The following is a 17,690-nucleotide window of genomic DNA, read 5'->3' as shown; positions in this document are numbered from 1 at the left end:
AAAGACCGTCCCAACCACCCAGGAGGAGGCCTCGCCATCATCCACAAAAGCTCCCTCCCATTGACAACCACCCACTCGTACGACACCTCTCCCCCCATGGAACACATCCACTTCCAGATCCAGACCAACCCCAGCATGATGCTCCGTGGAACACTCCCCTACAAACCACCTGGCTCCCACACCTTGTTCACCAACATCATCGCCGACCTCATTGCACCCCACGCCCTCGCCTCCACAGACTACATACTACTCGGAGACCTGACCTTCCACCTGGACAACCACAGCGACCCCAACACCACCACACTCCTAGAGCACCTCACCAACATAGGGCAGAAGCATCTTGTCTCAGCCCCCACTCACACATTGGGACACCCACTCGACTCCATCTTCACAGGAGTAAACAACATCTTCATCAGCCACACCATGGAACAGCTTTGGACTGACCACCACTGCATCCAGTTCTCCTTTACTAAACCCAACGCACACATGCACGCACACTGCCTTCCACGAAAAAATCTGGCACAAATTCTTCAAAGAACACCTCACCTTTGCCCTCATCTGCACTTCACTCCCAACTTTGACACACGCCAACACCACGTCAAGCAACCTCCACCAATGGATCGCCAACTGCACCAACACAGTGGCTTCCCTCCAGAACACCACGAGACGACACAACAAGAATGCTAACTGGTTCACAACAGCACTCCAAGAATCCAAGCGCCCCTGCAGACGAATGAAAAAGACATGGAAAAACACTATAAGTCCAAAAGCATGTTCAGCATACAAAACTGACACCACGGCACACCACCAACTCATCACATCCAAAAAGAAAAACTTCCTCCAAGACAGAATCCTCTCCAACGCCCATAACACCAAGGAACTCTTAGCCATCATACAGGAATTTGCCAAACCCAACAGTGAAACAACTGATGTCCCTCACTCCCAAGACCTCTGCGACAGACTCAGCTCCTTCTTTCACCTCAAGATCAAGACGCTCTATGACAACTTTGACGACCAAGACCTCTGCACCACCCAAACCCCCAATCCCAGCAACGCTACCAAACAGACCCTTCTTACCTGGACCCTACTCTCGACAGAAGACACCCTATAGACCATAAAGAGCATTCATTCCAGAGCATCTTCTGAACCCTGCCCGCCGCACATCTGCCACATGGTCGCCACAGCCATCGCACCTTAGCTACGTAGAACCATCAACTGCTCCCAACAGAGAGCCACATTCACAGACAACTGGAAGCGCGCCGAAGTCAACCCCCTCCTAAAGAAGCCCTCCGCAGACCCGAACGACCTCAAAAACGTCAGGCCCATCACACTGCTCCCTTTTGCAGCCAAGGTCATCGAACAGGCCAGCAACACCCAGCTGGCACACTTCATCGAAACCAACAACATCCTAGACACCTCTCAATTTGAATTCTGCAGCAACCACCGCACCAAGACCGCCCTCCTTGCCGCCACAGACGACATCCGCATCCTCCTCGACCAAGCCCAAACAGCAGCCCTCCTCTTCCTTGACCTATCAGCAGCCTTCGACACCGTCTCCCACCACACACTAGCCACCAGACTCCACGACACTGGCATCCAAGGAAAGGCCCTAGACTGGTTACGATCATTCCTCACAGGCAGAACACAGAGAATAAGACTCCCGACCTTCCTCTTGGAACCGACAGAGATCAGATGCGGAGTACCCCAAGGATCCTCCCTCAGCCCTACCCTATTCAACATCTACATGGCCCCCCTCACAAACATCGTCAAAAACCATGGGCTCAACATCGTCTCCTACACCCATGACACCCAACTCATCTCCCTCACCAAGAAACCCTGACATCACCAGGCACAACTTCCAAGAACCGATGACGAATGTCGCAACCTTGGTGAGTAACAACTGCCTGAAACTCAACTCGGAGATAACAGAAGACCTCATCCTCTGCTCCACCCCTTCTTCATGGTATGACACCTGGTGGCCCCCCACCCTCGGAAACCCACCCACCCCAACGGACCATTCACGTAACCTCGGCATCATAATAGACTCATCACTCACCATGAATCGCCAAATGAACGCCGTCTCCTTCGCATGCTTCAACACCTTCCACATACTACCCAAGACATTCAAGTGGATCCTCCCCCCCCGACTCCAGGAAAACGGTCAAAAGAAGAATAACTTTCAAGCTGCTCATGCATGCCTACAAGGCCCTCCACAACACCGGACCCCAGTACCTCAAGGTCCGTATCTACTTCCATGCCCCCAAGAGAAACCTCCGCTCAGCCGACCTCTCCCTAGCCACCATCCCCGCTTATACTGGACCAGAGCACGTGGAAGGTCCTCCTCCTACCTTCCAGCCAAGACCTGGAACGATCATGCCCTTCACCTCTGGCAAAACCCAACACTGCACCAATTCAGGAAGGACATCAAGACCCGGCACTTCGAATGACCCCAACGAAGTTACTCACACCCACCCCCCAGTTCCTTGAGACCCTAACGGGTGAGTAGCGCGATTTACAAAACCCTGATTAATTGATGCTTGCATTAATCTCAGTGACTGTCAATTGCTTGGACCACAGCCAAACCCATTGTTATTCTGCACACCATGCCACCTCAGTTTTAACCCAGCTATATGCAGATCAGTCTTGACCCTGCTCCAATAGGCACAGTCCACCCCAAAGTGCCAAGCCAGGTCCTCCCTGAACTGAAACACAAGCAACCCAGGATCAGTTTCGCTCTAGTTATTGGCTCATCAGCTGGGTACAGATTGATTCCAGTGACACAGTGTGCATGGGACCCATGTCTGGGCACACCCATCCCACTTAGGCGACACAGTAGGTATACTAAACAGCGATGAATGGAATGCTTGAAATAATCTCAGCCACTGGCAATCGCTTGAATCGCATTCCAATCCATCATTATTCTGCACACCATGCCACCTCAGTTTTGACCCAGTTATATGCAAATTAGTCTTGACCCTGCTCCAATAGGAACAGTCAAGCCCAAACTGCCAAGGCAGGTCCCCTTTAAACTTGAAAGCAACCCCGGACCGGTTTCGCCCTACGTATGGCTCATCAGATTGGTAAAGCTTGGTTCCAGTGATGCAGTGTGCATGGCAAGGTGGAGACACTTTAAAAATGAAGTGAGCTTAGGGTAAAAGACATAAACATGTTCCCCCATTTACCAGTATTTGGGTAATTACTCACAGCTACGGTCACGTATCAACTAATATTTAAGGTCTCTGATCCTCGTTTTAGTGCAAAAGCAAGAACCCCTCAGCTTTTTACTAAAGGATTACCAATCCCTAAAATTGGTATGGAACGAAAGTGTGTGCATCTCAGAGCAGGCTAGAGAAAGGGAAATGGTGAATGGCGTCGGTGGAGACATGAATGAGTTCCATCCAAACTCTATCTGTTCAGGAGTCCAAATGTTCTGTATTTTAACCTGTTTTCTTGGGTGAAAATTTGTGAAAAAGCATAGTTCTGCAAACTAATATTCATCAAAGCTAACACAGTAATTGCACAGTCATTTAGAGACACAGTGATTAAACTGTAGTTCTTGGGTATTGCAAGTGCCATAAATTGAAGACTGAGAGGGCCCCATGTGCCCACTTTTTTCCAACAGGCATCTTCCTGAAGATTTTGGTGGGAGGGGGCAGCTGCTGGCTCCTCTGTCAATGTCTCCAGCTTCCCCAGGTAATTACAGCTGGCCCGTGGGTTTCAAGGAAGAGAACCAGCAGAAAAAGAGATAGACGAGAGAGAGATAAAAGAGCGAGTGGGGAGGGAGCAGGGCTGGTTTGAATTTGTTTGCCAAGGCTGCTTTTGGCTCCCATTCCATCCCTGAGAGCAAGTGTACGTCTACATGTGTGTCCTCACTTCTCTCCGCAGGTGTTGGATACCATATTGACAGGTAGAGCGCTCCCTCTAATGCATGCTTCTGGTGGCCCATGCACTGGAGATTCCACAAACAATAAATCTTTCTAATGCTCTGAGCATCAAGACCAAGGACGCTAGGATCTCAAATCGCCCAACTCGTAAGGAAACCCCTCTTCCCACAAGAGGGGGTGGGAAGGAAATAGTGCCAGACTCAACAGCTTTATGACCCAAACCATCATCAGTGTAATGACCCCTTTTTCCATACTTAGTCCCTCAACAGCCTCTAGGAGCTGGGAAAGGCCACATAGTCAAAATGATGTAAATTTATGAGGGGTCAGAGTTTTGCTCCTGCTGTAACTTCATAATCCTAGATCCAATGAGCAGTCCACAAGTATCAAAGTGCAAGCCAAGAGTAGCACGTGCTGCTGGGTGTGTTAGATAGATAGATAGCCTTAAATAAAGTGATCCAGCTAAATGTAAAGCATTTGGGATTTTATTTGGAAGCTTTTGCTAGGATACTTGTATATTTTTGATCGTGTTTCATAGTTAAGAGAATAAAAAAACTGTACGTACAAATAAACACTAATAATCCACAGGTAAACAGTAGTGTTTACGGCATCACATTCACAACCCTTGGTCACACTAGAGGAGGCTGGGATTAGTTCAGCAGTGGTTGCAGGTAGCAATAAATGCAGGATCCTGGCAGAAAGTGCTGCTAAAGAAGTACACTATGCTGCTCCACTAAAACTTCACTTGAGGAATTCTGGATTAATAATAAAGGACTTTGCAGTGATTGGCTTGTGCTGTATAACTGCCTTTAATTAAATAGCTTAGTCCAAACCAGTCTTTTATTCACTTCTACATTAGAGCGGCCCAAAGGAGTCTGTTTTACACAACATTCACAATAGTTGTTGTCTTCAGTTTGCAGTGCCAGTTACTGCTCATTTTTTAGATACTTTATTTAGATTAGAATTACTTAAACATTATTTTGTACTGCCACTAACAATGTTACTAATGTTTCCCATCTACAGGAAAGCATTGTATGGTATGGTGTGGTGTGGTAGGGTAGGGTCATAACCATGACAGGTGATGTAGCTAAGGCTGGTGCTATCTTTATCCTAGAATTTTGCTTTTCATTTTTTTTCTACTAACTTGATTTTACTGCTGGAGGTTGTGTCTTGTATCACAGGGGGGGGGGGGTGTTTAGACCAAATATTGTATCAAGATTATCAAGGACAAATATCTTGTGATGGTAAGTGTTAGACATGGCATCTTTGGCGTAGTTTCCACTGACTTTTTGCCACTCCCTCATGTATTTTTGATGCTGTGCTGGATTTCGTTTTTGCTGGCTCGGATGCTTTGGTCACTTTGCCACTGCTGATCAGTGTTGAAGTGCAAGTGCTCCCTGTGTAAATTGTTGTTACAATTGGTTCTCCCTGATTGGTATATTTGATGTACTGGTAAGTCCCCTGTAAAGTGCACTGAGTGTGCCAGGGCCTGTAAATAAAATGCTACTAGTGGGCCTGCAGCACTGATTGTGTCACCCAAATGAGTTGCCCCGAAAAGGTATCTCAGAGTTGCAACTGCAGTGTCTGAGCGCAGTTTTAAACTGCCATGTCGACCTGGCAAGTGCACACACTTGCCAGGCCCTAACCTTCCCTTTTCTCACATGTAAGGCATCCCTATGGTAGGCCCAAGGTACCCCCATGGGCAGGGGTAGGACATGTACTGGTGTGTGTGACATGTCCTGATAGTGAAATACAGTGCATTTCATATTTCTCTATTCGAAAGGCTATCTGCCCCACAGGATAACATGGGAGATACTTGTAACATCTTACAAGTATAACTTCCCATTGGGACAAGATAGAGAAATAAGGTTTAGGCTCTCCGAACTCTGAATTTAATAACACACATTTTTAGTAAAGATGGTTTTTAAATTGTGTGTCTGAAAATACAACTTATAAAAAGTAGGTATTTTCTTGTTTAACCATTATCGGTGCCTCTGCCTGTTTGTGGATTGACTGTCTGGTTTTGGAGTGTTGTTTGCCTACAGGAAGGTACCACAGAAATCCTCAGGGTTCAGTCCCTTTGAATTACAGTTTGGGCACCCAGTGAGAGGACCTCCAAGTCTGGGGGAGGAAGGCTGGGAGAAATCTCCTGGTAAGACCCCCGCCCCCCCAAGATGTGTTCAGCTACATGCTGGCATTCAGGAACCAGACTCAACGCTTCAGGAAACTCGCTCAGGCGAACCTGGAAGCCAGCAAGGAGGAGATGAAATGATGGTATGACCAGAATACCACTCTGGTTGAGTTTCAGCCTGGCCAAAAAGTTTGGGTGATGGCACCAGGAAAGTTTTGTGGAGCTTTGTTAAATGGGGCTAAGGTTATTAGCAACACAAACAGTGCATTTCCTATGAAAACACGATCCTAACTACAACTACCCAGTGGCGACTACCACTGTGTAATATATCTATATTGCTATATAGTCACCCACATATGTATGTATATAACACTACGGAACTTCACTCAAGCAAACACTACGAACTTCACTCAAGCAGCCTTCACTGTGAGAGGACTAAATTCTATAATCTCATAATAAAACGTGATTACCTAAAGCTAGCCAAGCAGCAGAAACTAGGGGAGAACTGAGTGATTAGGACCGCAAACAGTAAAAAGAAATACTCTTTAAATAAATAGTGGAAGGAAGTCTTGATGCCTTTGTACAAAAAAAGTACCATGCCTTTTCTATAACACCGCAACTCTGTTTCTAAATGTATTATTTAACAATAGGCGCTCACCATTGTGACCATCGAAATAACCATTTTCATCTTTTCAGATTTGTATCTCTTGGACAATGCAGCGCTTCATTTCAATGCGCCCTTGGTTGTATTATGTTTAGGACGAAGTTTAATTCTGGAGCCGTATCATAAATAGCTGCGCTGGCCCCAACAGAGGCGACAGACAGAGCAGCAGCTCGGAAACAAGGCGCCGGGTTCGCCTCTTTCCGAGCTGCTGCTGTGCTGTCCGAGAATCGTGAAACTATACATTTAGATTAATGCACTTATGATTGTGGAGGCGCATAAAAACAGGCACTCAGCTCTTCTCTGAGCCCGCCAGCTGTTCATGATACGCCTCCTGGTTATGATGCGTTGCGTGAGGATGAGGTAAGGGGATTCTAGGAAAGGGGTTCTAGGAAATTTGATGTGCAATGCACCATCTCCACAGCAATCAGTATTTGCAGGAGCGCGCTTTCAGGTACACGTACCCGAGAACAGGCGCCCAGAGCCCCCCGTTTTCCATGACACTCCTAACATATTGTATTGTCAGTTGTCTGTTTGTTTATGTACCAGAAACAGGAGGCTAGGTGCACGATGCCCTGAAAAGATCTTGACAACAAAACAAATATGTACTTAGTAGGGGGAAAAAAACACAATATGTTTGGCATTGTGTTCTTGTAAGGAGCACGGCACTACACAAGGAAACAGCGTGTATGTCAAATAAGTGAAAAATTATGAGAGATTGAAATTAACTCATTTGGAACCTAGGTTGTCGTCCAGTAAGCCCCTCCCCCATTATGCAGGTTATACGTTTTTGATGGTTTTACAATGAAAGCACATTTACAATCTGCAAATTGCGTTATGTCAAAAAATAACAAAAGTAAAAAAATTGAGCAGATGAATTAAATGCCAGTCAACGAAAAAGGCCAGAGCGTGAAGCAGAATTTGTTCCAGGTGGGGGGACCCTACTGCAGGTTTATCGTGCAAGATCTGACGTGTCTAACGGAAGCAGGGGCGCGTGCATAAATAAAGGGGTATCTTGTCGTACTGAGCCCAGCACGGAGTATGCCGGTCGCCTCCGTGAGTGGTTTATGCCAGGGGGGTCGGGGTGCTGCTGTGCCCGACACTGCCCGTGTCATGGGCTGGCAATGAGCGGTTTGTTACCAGGATGCGGTTCTACGTCTCTGTGGGCGCTGCGAGGATACGCTTGCACGTCCTGTTCCAGCCAGCTGCCCTAACCATGCCAGGTAACTGCGGGTCAGAGCATCACTTATGAAGAAGCACTCACCTGAGGGGGCCGCCGCGCCAGTCTCAGGGGAAGCCGCGGCCGCCCCTGCCTCCTGCCGGGTTTGTTTCCAAGGTGTGTGCTTCGGAGGCTGGCTCGCCTCCTGCTGCCTCTTTGGCATTGGATACCAGGGCTGCCTACCCTGTGTTGTGATGCATCTGGTAACAATGTCTGTAGCGCGGCTGCTGCCTCCTCCTCATCAGAAGCACGGCCTGCAGGCCCCGCCCACCAGCTGGCGTCACGGCCACTGAGCTGTCAGTCACAGCTGAGCGGCCACCTGCAGCCGTGAGCAGCTGACTGCTGGGCTCCCAGCAGCTGCTGCTGTTGCCGGCAACTTTTCTATCGTAGCCTTAGCAGGACCATATTTGTTATCATGCTGCTGAAAAGACTACTATAGAGAAAATAGTACTAAGAAACTAAAAAGATACATCTCAGCATGTAGGGTATACATGTTTGGAGGCACGTAGCATGAGCGGTAGCACACCGAACAAGCACTGGCAATGTCAATAGGTCTGGCGTTGGAGATTCTTGTTTTGTTTTGGCAAGGTTTTTGCAAAACTTAATTGTTCAGAAGCTGCCAGGCCCTAATCAATCTAAAACAAGTATTGACCAAAGGCAAACATTTTGTTTTGGGCTCAAAAAAGCATACACTGCCAAAGTACTCGCTGGCACTGAGGGTATTACGTGTGTGTGGACGTGCTCTTTGTGAAATGGCAGCAGGCCCTAACTCATAGTGAAGTCTGCCAGTGGCTGAAGAAGGCTGCCGCATTGTTCCATGATGCATGCTGAAGTGGGTGGAAGAAAAATGTTAAGCACACAACCAGTGTCTAAAGGGTGAATCCTGGCTGAAAACCCCTAAAAGTAATTATATTATACATATCATTTTCATTTTCATTTGATAACTTTATTTCGGTCAAAAGACCATAAAAGCATACAAACATACATCCTCAATTACCTATACACAATAAGACAATAAATAGCATTTCAAAGTTAAAAAACTATATTTTTTTAAAAAGAGATTAAACTTGAAGCCATCAATATGAAAATAATTAGGTTAAGAACGTGTGTCTCCTTCGCCACATGCTGTAGAGATAGCGGGATACAGCAAAGACAATTTTTGGATCGGTATCATAAACTAGAATCCTGTAGGCCTGCTTATAGTGACGAAAACCCAAATTCCTACAGATAGGGATCAGCCAACTTTTCCTAATTAAATAGTAAGCGGGGCAAAAAAACAGCGCATGTGAAACAGACTATGATTTATAGTTACAAGCAGGACAACTTTCCAAATTAAAAGTGAAAGACCTAACTGGTAAAGTACCATACCTTAGCTGAATGTACAGTTTACGGGCAAGTGGAGGTTCTATCTGGTCCATGAATTCCTCAAGTTTGGAGGCTTGTTTAACCATGAGGAATTCCGAGGTCAGCCTACCCATAATTGAAGAACTCTGGTACGAAGAAGAGTTTTCCAGGGACACCAAAGAAAGGATTTCCTTCCTTGATATCGCAGGGCAGGTTTCCTCCGGGTTTGCCCACATTTCCAAAAGTCCTAACGAAGTACAAGCTTTATTGATATCATTTTAGTGAAATCAAAAGGTCTTGGCTAACACAGACTTAAAAAAGTCAATCGATCCGGCATTGGCTGTCTATCTCTTGCCTTTAAGAAAGAAGAAAGAAAGAAAGAAAAAAAGACAACAAGAAAGAACAAGCATTGGCATAGCCACTAGGTCTCGCTTTTGGGACCTTATAAGTATTTAGTTATGCAGAACAATATCCTTGGTGCAACAACATCAATTGTTGCATGGCTAAACACTTAAAAGGTCCCAAAGGCGAGACCTATTGGCTATGTCAATGCTTGTTTACTTATGTTATTTTGTTTGCAGTGGAGTGATCATCTAGAAAATGAGAGTTAGAACTACTGGCATTGTAGATGTGAATATTTTTCTTAGCACATTTACAAAAAAAACTATTTTGGGTGGTGTTCTGACATGCTAGGCAGTTAACAAGCATCTTGTGAGGTGAAGACAAAATGCACTTGGATACATAAGAACATGCGGTGCCATGAGAAGCGTCAGCAGCAAAGATTATTTAAATAAACTCAGCAAGTATTTTACAGTAAATATAATTTATGTGACATTTATGGACATGCCTCAGTTTTGAACAAAACTCAAAAACAACCCCCTGGCTCACAAAAACGCTTCCCTGCGTGTGTGAACATCGGTACAGGCAAACAGAGGGAACCAAGCAAAATAATAATTTCGGTAATTTTATGATTTTCCAATCACTGTAAACGAAACCTCAAACGAGCACTATTAGTTAATAACGACACCTGTGATTATTTACTTATGTTTTGCAGGTTTTTCAAGGCATGCACTGTCAGTCGTACTACAAGGAGGAAAGAGCAACATTTCCCTACATTTCACTAATTGTGCATTTTGAAACAGAAGAGGGGACACACAGGAAATCCTTTAATATTGAGCATTGGATTCCAGTAATAACCTCTTTATTACTGCGTGGGCTCAAGTTATGATGCAGTCACTCATGGTTACACAGACAAGAAGGGCAGGGGTGAAAAGAAAACGAAGACTTGTGCACAAGCAGCCTGTGCGGCCGGGCCCAGTGTTTGCTGCACTCAGAGAGCCTGAAGCCAAGCATCGCTTCCCGTAGCAACTGAGGCATGTTTTTAGCATGAGATCAAAGGGCATCAACATAGCTGAAGCCGTGAGTGCAGCATTGGCTTACAGAGAACATTAAAGCGGCCGCGATAGTGATCGCGATCAAACATCAAAGCGGAAAGTGAAAGTAATCGCAATCAAGCGCACATGCACTGTAGCTCTAGGCTGGCCATGGTAGCACTTTTTGGAGCCCTGCATGCGCTGGGTCAGGCGAGACCTAAAAAGGAAAGCAAGCAAGAAAGAATGGGAGCTAAAGGCAAGAAAGATGGAGGAAGGCAACAAAGAAAAAAGATGAAGGAAAGCAAGAAAGATGAAGACAAGAAAGAAAGAGGAAGGCAAAAACAAAAAGGGAAGAAGGAATGAGAGAATGAAAGAATGAAATAAGGTAAGAAATAATGAAAGAAGGAAAGAGGAATGGAAGAAAGAACGAAAAAGGAAAGAAATGAAGGAAGAAAATAAAGATGAAAGAAGGAAAGAGGTATGAATGAAGGAACATTAGAGAGGGAAGAATAAAAGAATAGACAAAGAAACAAAGAAATAAAGAAAAAATGGAAGAACGAATGAAAAGAAGGGAAGAAAGAAGAACTTAAGGAAGAAGGACAGATAAGGGTGTAAAGATAGAGCAACCTCATGAGCTTATATTCAGAGTTCATGTGATTTGCTCATATGGTGTGAAAAATCGTCAGTGAGATGAACAAAGGCTACTCCAAAAGGAATCTATACCCGCATTGACAGGAGACAGGCAGTGATAAAGCTGAAATGTGCCCTGTGCTCACATCTGTTGGAAAGTGTCCTGCTATCACACCAGGCTCTACAAACAAAGGCAACACTAATGTAATAATAAAGTTAAAAAAACACTGGCACTGAAGGGAACTATCTTGTGTGTGGATGTGCTCCTTGTGAAAGGACTAAATGCAGCCACTCAAAGTGAAGTTAGCCAGTCCAGTGGCTGAAGTAGACTGACCCATAGCCCCATGCTCTATGCAGTAGTGGCCGAAAATTAAATGTGAATGACACAACAGACCAATGTATAAAAAGAGGTGGATGCTGTAGTGGGCGGAAACAAAATGTGAATGACACTCCAGCAGACCAATGGATGAAGAAAGGTGGCTGATAGCCCCTTTAAAAAAGTACAGTATTCATAACATTTTATTTTTAAAATCAGATGGTCTTGGCTAAGGCCAGACGTAAAAATGTCGTGGTCTACTACTTTAAACTTCCTTAAACCCAGTCCTTTCTGTGATGTAATTACCAGTTTTTGGGATTTCTGCTCTGAAATGCCCCTCTACTCTTTCGGATATCATATAATCTTTTCAACCTTGATGGTGCAGCACTAGAACCAATTATGTGCTTGATGATGCTGTGCTGTCACTGGACTCTCTCTAACCATTACGTCTATCCTTGGCATTGTGTTTAATTTTGTAAAGCTCACATCATGCTAACATAGCCCATTAGATTAACCATTAATGCATCAATTGATGGAAACCCTACCCACAGCTCTGCCCTACCAGTGTCCTTAGGTGGTGCATTGATGGCACCCTGCTCACACAGGCCATCATGTCTGTCATTGTCATAGTATATGATGGTTCAGTACCAACACTGTGTTCATACATTATCATGTTAACCATAGGGGAGAGGAGTTGGCCTAACGGCTAGGGCAGTTGACCTCGAATCTGGGGAACTGGGTTCGAGTCTCGGCACTGACGCTGAACATCCTGTGATTCTGGGCAAATCACTTAATCTCTCCGTGCCTAACAAAAAAAAAAATGAATGTGTCCTCATGTAACGCAACTCGTGCTATGTAAAGCGCTCTGATACCTGATACCTTTGAGTCAAATTCACGCTATATAAAATAAATAAAATAAAAATAGTTAAATAATGAATTGATGGATCCTCTCCCATAAACCATTAGCTCTGCCCTATCAATACCCTCTGATGGTGCAGTGGGGACACCTTGCTCACACAAGCCATCACGTCCGTCCTTGATAAAGTGTTGATGGTGCAGTGCTGCCTCTATTTTAGTTAACTTCCTGACTCAGCTAAAAGCAATATGCATGCTAAAGAGTTTGCAGCTGCCAGAACACCTGGTCTCAGACTCAACTGTCAATCTCTTAGTGCTGCCATAAGCACTCCTGTACGCTCTCCCACTTTGGTGACTAAGGGATTTCCCATTTGCCCATGTTTGTTGGTAGTTATTCCTGCGTAGGCCTGTACCTTCTATTTGTAACTACATGTTTACAGTGCAGAAAACTCTGTATAAACGCACCATGGTGTGTGTATTCAAGCCACTACTTTCTGGAACACTAGAGGGTGTTGTATGGACGTGGTCTCATGCATGAGTGAATAAACTTGTTATTTTGAATTTCAGCTTCAGTGTCAATCTCTTTTTTGTTGGTCTAATGACCCGTGGACAAAGATAAGGGTGACCCCTGCACCGGTGTGCCCCTAAAAAGGCACATTTCCACAGTTTTGGCGCCCGACTCGTGGGGCTCATCGGAGACGCGGCCGCCCGAAGGAGTGGTCTTGACGGAGGATTGGAATTTTGCTGAGGAGACGTCCTGCACGAGGAGACCCTTGTCTTTGCAGACTGAAGTGCATTTCCGGTGTGAGAAGTTGGCCTGGTATATGATGTTCACTAGTTAAAGTGACCACCTTGTACCATGCCAAGCAACCCTTATGGTGTGGTTGTAAGTCAACCTTTTTGGACTAGCTGCCCTAGTGGTAGCGTAGGCTAAGCAGTCTTTGAGGCTAAACTCGTGAAGCGTGTTAAGCCAGCTGTTTTACCAAATGCAACCCCCTTTTATACCAATGAAAGGACACCACACAGATATATATTCAAAATATATATGTATTTATTTCTCAAAGTAACCCCTAGTCTCTTTATGAGCACAGGAGCACAAATCGTCAAACAAGATTACAGTAGAATACACAGAAGTTGCACTTTATATGGATAGGCCCTGGTGGCCGCTCAAACCATATACTAAAATAGTGGTATAAGTACCACGAACAGAAAAGGGAAAAGGCCTAGGGCCTCTAGAATCGCTGGGCCTACAAGGAGCTAACTTCAGTTAGTGACCAGGAGGTCCACGGGTGGCGTGTGCAGAGCAAATAGTCACACGCGTGCTCCCATAGGTTTCAATGGGTGCGTAAAAAGTACAAAGTTACTGCAAAGAGGATCTTCCGGATGGACTAGGAACTCAAGATTTGGAACACAGGCACTAGAGATGTAATACTACACTTGGGCACAGGAGTGCCAGCTTTACCTCACCCACAGGAAGCGGGTGCATAGGCCTCGAAGTGCGTCGGGTTTCTTCTATCTGTTCCGTGGAGCCTGAAGACAAAGATGCTGCAGGCGGTCGGTCCGGGAGAGATGCAGTGGATCCAAGAGTGGATCGGAGATGTTGAAGACCTGTAAGCAGAGGGGACAGTGTTCACAGTCACTAGCCAGTGACCAGCGTGGCACCAGGTGGGTACCAGGCAATGTCGGGTGCAAACAGGAAGAAAGGTGTAGTTTGTCTCTGCAGCCACGTGGTCCCTGGAAGTTGACGATGTCCAGGAGTCGGTTCACGAGCTGTCCCACGCAGGCTCTCGCTGTCGGCGGTGTCGGCGACTTGATCGAAGCAAACAAGCCTTGGCAAAAGCAATTGTTGCAGGAGATGAAATAAGCTGATGGTTCTGACCAGCAAGGTCAGAAGGACTGCTCCTTTGGAGGGGAGCAAGGGCCAGTCTGGAGCAACCAGACCAGTGGTGTATTTCGTAAAGTTCGTCGCCAAGATGGCTACTAGCCAGCGGGCCAGCAACCGGTTAGGCGCGTCGAGTGGCAAAATGCAGAAGGGCCCCACGCAGATCGTGGAGATGCTGGAGGGCTCACCTTTGATGCAGATGCTGCTCGAGGGTTGGGCTTCTCAGATCCCAAAGCACAACTTGGAGGAAGCCTCGGTTGTTGCACTTGTCAGCTTGTCGTGGTCGTTTCAAGATGGCTGGCTCCACGTGTCTCGGTGCCTCCACGGGTCTCTTCTTTTCAGGGACTGTGGATCGGGCAGTGAGAGGTCTGGAGGTCCAGGTCTTGTCAGTCTCTGGGCTCGGGCTCCGGCGGGAGGCGGCGGCAAAGCAGACGTTGATTCGCTGGATGGTGCTTGCGTTAGCAAGGTGGTCACTCCCTGACCACAGGGGAGATTTCCTTCAGTCTTCTGTGCAGCAGAATGTCGAAGTTCCCGTCTTCTTCTTAGTTTCAAGTTGATTCCAGGATGTCTGAAGTCTTAGGACACAGCTCCTACCTTTAAGCGGATTCTAGGGGCCGGACTACCTGCTAGGTCCCTCCCTAAGGGTGGGACCAGGAAGGGGGGTGGTTACACCCCCAATCCTTTGTCCAGCTCGCCCCAGGCCCGGGACTGGTGTGCCCCAGGACCGGTTTGAACTGGCATATGCACCGAGGCTCCTTGTGAGCCACAGGCATGTCTGGTTTCTATTCAGCCCTACCTGACCAATACACAAAATCCTGTCTGGGGTGGTGCACGCACCTCCCCTGGCAGGAAACCCTTTGTCCACACCTCCCAAGCTGGAAGGACTCCCAGCAGCAGGAGGGCAGACTTGTGTCTGTGGTGGCAGCATCCATCTTGTGGAGCTGAGGCTATGTCTGATTTTACCCGGGTTTCAGGTACTGTACATGTCGTGTCCCTCTAGAAGGGTGGAATGCTAACCCCGTCGCCAGAATTGGCGAGGGGTTAGTATTCCAATTCGTATGACACCTTACTCGACATGTTTTGATAAAGCCAAACCAAAGATAGCATTTAACCGCGAGGTTCATAATGCACTTAAGAGTATATGGTATGACGATATCTGGAAACAGTAGAAGGAAGTTGTTCCGACCACTGCAGACAGGCTCAGCTCATGCCAGAGCACCATCTCACATGGAACCAAGCACTCTGCCTTCAGGATTGTTAAGGCCTGCCATAGGAGTGACTTATAGGTTATCATGTGTCCCATTTAAGGTTAGGTATAGGTATACTACACCTAAGTAAGAGGTGGTTACACCAACTTACCCCAGCTGAGTGATCAGCCAGTTGTGTCAAATTGTTAGGCCAAGCCTGGGGTGGCATAATACATGCTTCAGCCCCTGGCAGGCCTTGGGTACACCAATGCCCTGGGTACCTAGTGTACACTGGTACAGGGGCTGACAGGGTGATCCACTTCCAATTGGTTATGCACCTAGGGTGCATAGTTTTAATTTAGTAGAGAGAACAGCAGGATGGGGGTCTGATTGGCAGGCCCACAGCCTCAATATGTTAAAAACCAGTGAAGCAAAAAGCAAAAATTTGGGGTGACCATAGGATAGCAGACCCTACTCTCCTACACAACCCCCCCCCCCCCAAACGCTGGGACATTAAACTAGCCTTGACCAGTCTCGTCTTCATGTCCTAAGTGGAAGTACCTGGAGAGACCATCTGCATTCCCATGGTCAGTACCTGGCCGGTGCTCCACTGTAAAGTCCATCCCCTGTAGGGAAATGGACCACCTAAGCAGTTTGGGGTTTTCACCCTTCATCTGATTTAGCCACAAGAGGGGCTTATGGTCGGTCTGAATCTTGAAGTGAGTGCCAAACAAGTATGGCCTCAGCTTCTTCAGGGCCCACACCACAGCAAAGGCCTCCCTCTCAATAGCTGACCAATTCTTCTCTCTGGGGGTCAACCTTCTGCTAATAAAAGCAATGGGTTGGTCTTGACCATCTACATTAAGTTGTGACAGCACAGCTCCCACACCCAACTCAGAAGCATCTGTTTGGACAATAAACTCTTTGGAGTAGTCAGGACTTTTCAGGATAGGTGCAGAGCACATGGCCTCCTTCAGGTCATCAAATGCCTTTTGACAGCTTACTGTCCACTGAACCTTTTTGGGCATCTTCTTGGATGTCATATCATTAAGAGGAGTCACAATGGACCCATAGTTCTTAACAAACTTCCTGTAGTACCCAGTCAAGCCCAAGAAAGCTCGAACTTGAGTCTGGGTGGTTGGAGGAGACCAGTCCTTGATGGATTGTATCTTGCTCTCCAGTGGTTGAACTTGGCCTCCACCTACAAGGTGGCCCAAATACACAACCTTACTCTGCCCTATCTGGCACTTAGTGGCCTTGATAGTGAGGCCTGCCCTTTGCAGAGCCTCAAGAGCCTTCTTCAGGTGGATCAGGTGATCCTCCCAGGTGGGACTAAAGACAGCAATGTCATCAAGATATGCTGCGCAAAAGTCATCCAACCCAGTAAGGACTTGGTTCACCAGCCTTTGGAAGGTGGCAGGTGCATTCTTCAGACCAAAGGGCATCACCACAAATTGGTAGTGCCCACCTGGGGTTGAGAATGCTGTTTTGGCCTTAGACTCCTCAGCTAATCTGATTTGCCAATAGCCAGCTGTTAAGTCAAATGTGCTCAAAAACTTTGCAGAAGCTAGTTTGTCTATGAGCTCATCTGCCCTTGGAATAGGGTGTGCATCTGTCCTGGTGACAGCATTGAGACCCCTGTAGTCCACACAGAACCTCATCTCTCTCTTGCCATCTTTGGTGTGAGGTTTGGGGACCAGAACCACTGGGCTAGCCCAGGGGCTCTCTGAGGGTTCAATGACACCTAATTCCAGCATTTTATGTACCTCAGCCTTTATACAGTCCCTGACGTGGTCAGGTTGTCTGTAAAGCTTGTTCTTTACAGGCAGACTGTCACCAGTGTCCACCACATGGGTACACCAGTCAGTTTGACTAGGTATCAAGGAAAACATATGTGAAAATGATTGTAGAACCTGTCTACATTCAGTCTGCTGATGGGCAGTGAGGTTACCTCCAAGGGTCACTCCTTCAACTGAGCCATCTTCAGGGTTCTGAGACAACAGGTCTGGGAGAGGGTCACTCTCTTCCTCCTGTTCCTCATCTGTAGCCATGAGCAAGCCCATGTCTGCCCTGTCAACATATGCTTTAAGCCTGTTAACATGTAGTTCCCTGTGGGGACTCCTGGGAGTTCCTAGGTCCACCAAGTAGGTGACCTCTCCCTTCTTTTCCAGGATTGTATGGGGTCCAGACCATTTGTCTTGGAGTGCTGCT

At 46.7% G+C, this 17,690-nt stretch overlaps 1 protein-coding gene across 2 annotated transcripts in view; it reads right to left on the bottom strand.

Moving 5' to 3' along the window:
* The window catches only part of MAPK4 (mitogen-activated protein kinase 4), a 423,340-nt gene extending 415,238 nt beyond the window's left edge, over positions 1–8,102 (bottom strand). For both annotated transcript variants that reach the window (XM_085629761.1, XM_085629753.1), the window contains exon 1: positions 7,938–8,102. The gene's annotated coding sequence lies outside the window, so the exon portion shown is untranslated. The remainder of the gene's footprint in view (positions 1–7,937) is intronic.
* Positions 8,103–17,690: the final 9,588 nt, after the last annotated feature.

Source organism: Triturus cristatus, chromosome 2_1 (genome assembly GCF_964204655.1).
Source record: "Triturus cristatus chromosome 2_1, aTriCri1.1, whole genome shotgun sequence".
In the NCBI taxonomy this organism is placed as follows: Eukaryota; Metazoa; Chordata; class Amphibia; order Caudata; family Salamandridae; genus Triturus; species Triturus cristatus.
The sequence above is the reverse complement of the archived record's forward strand: the minus strand, read 5'-3'. Positions and strand labels throughout refer to the sequence as shown.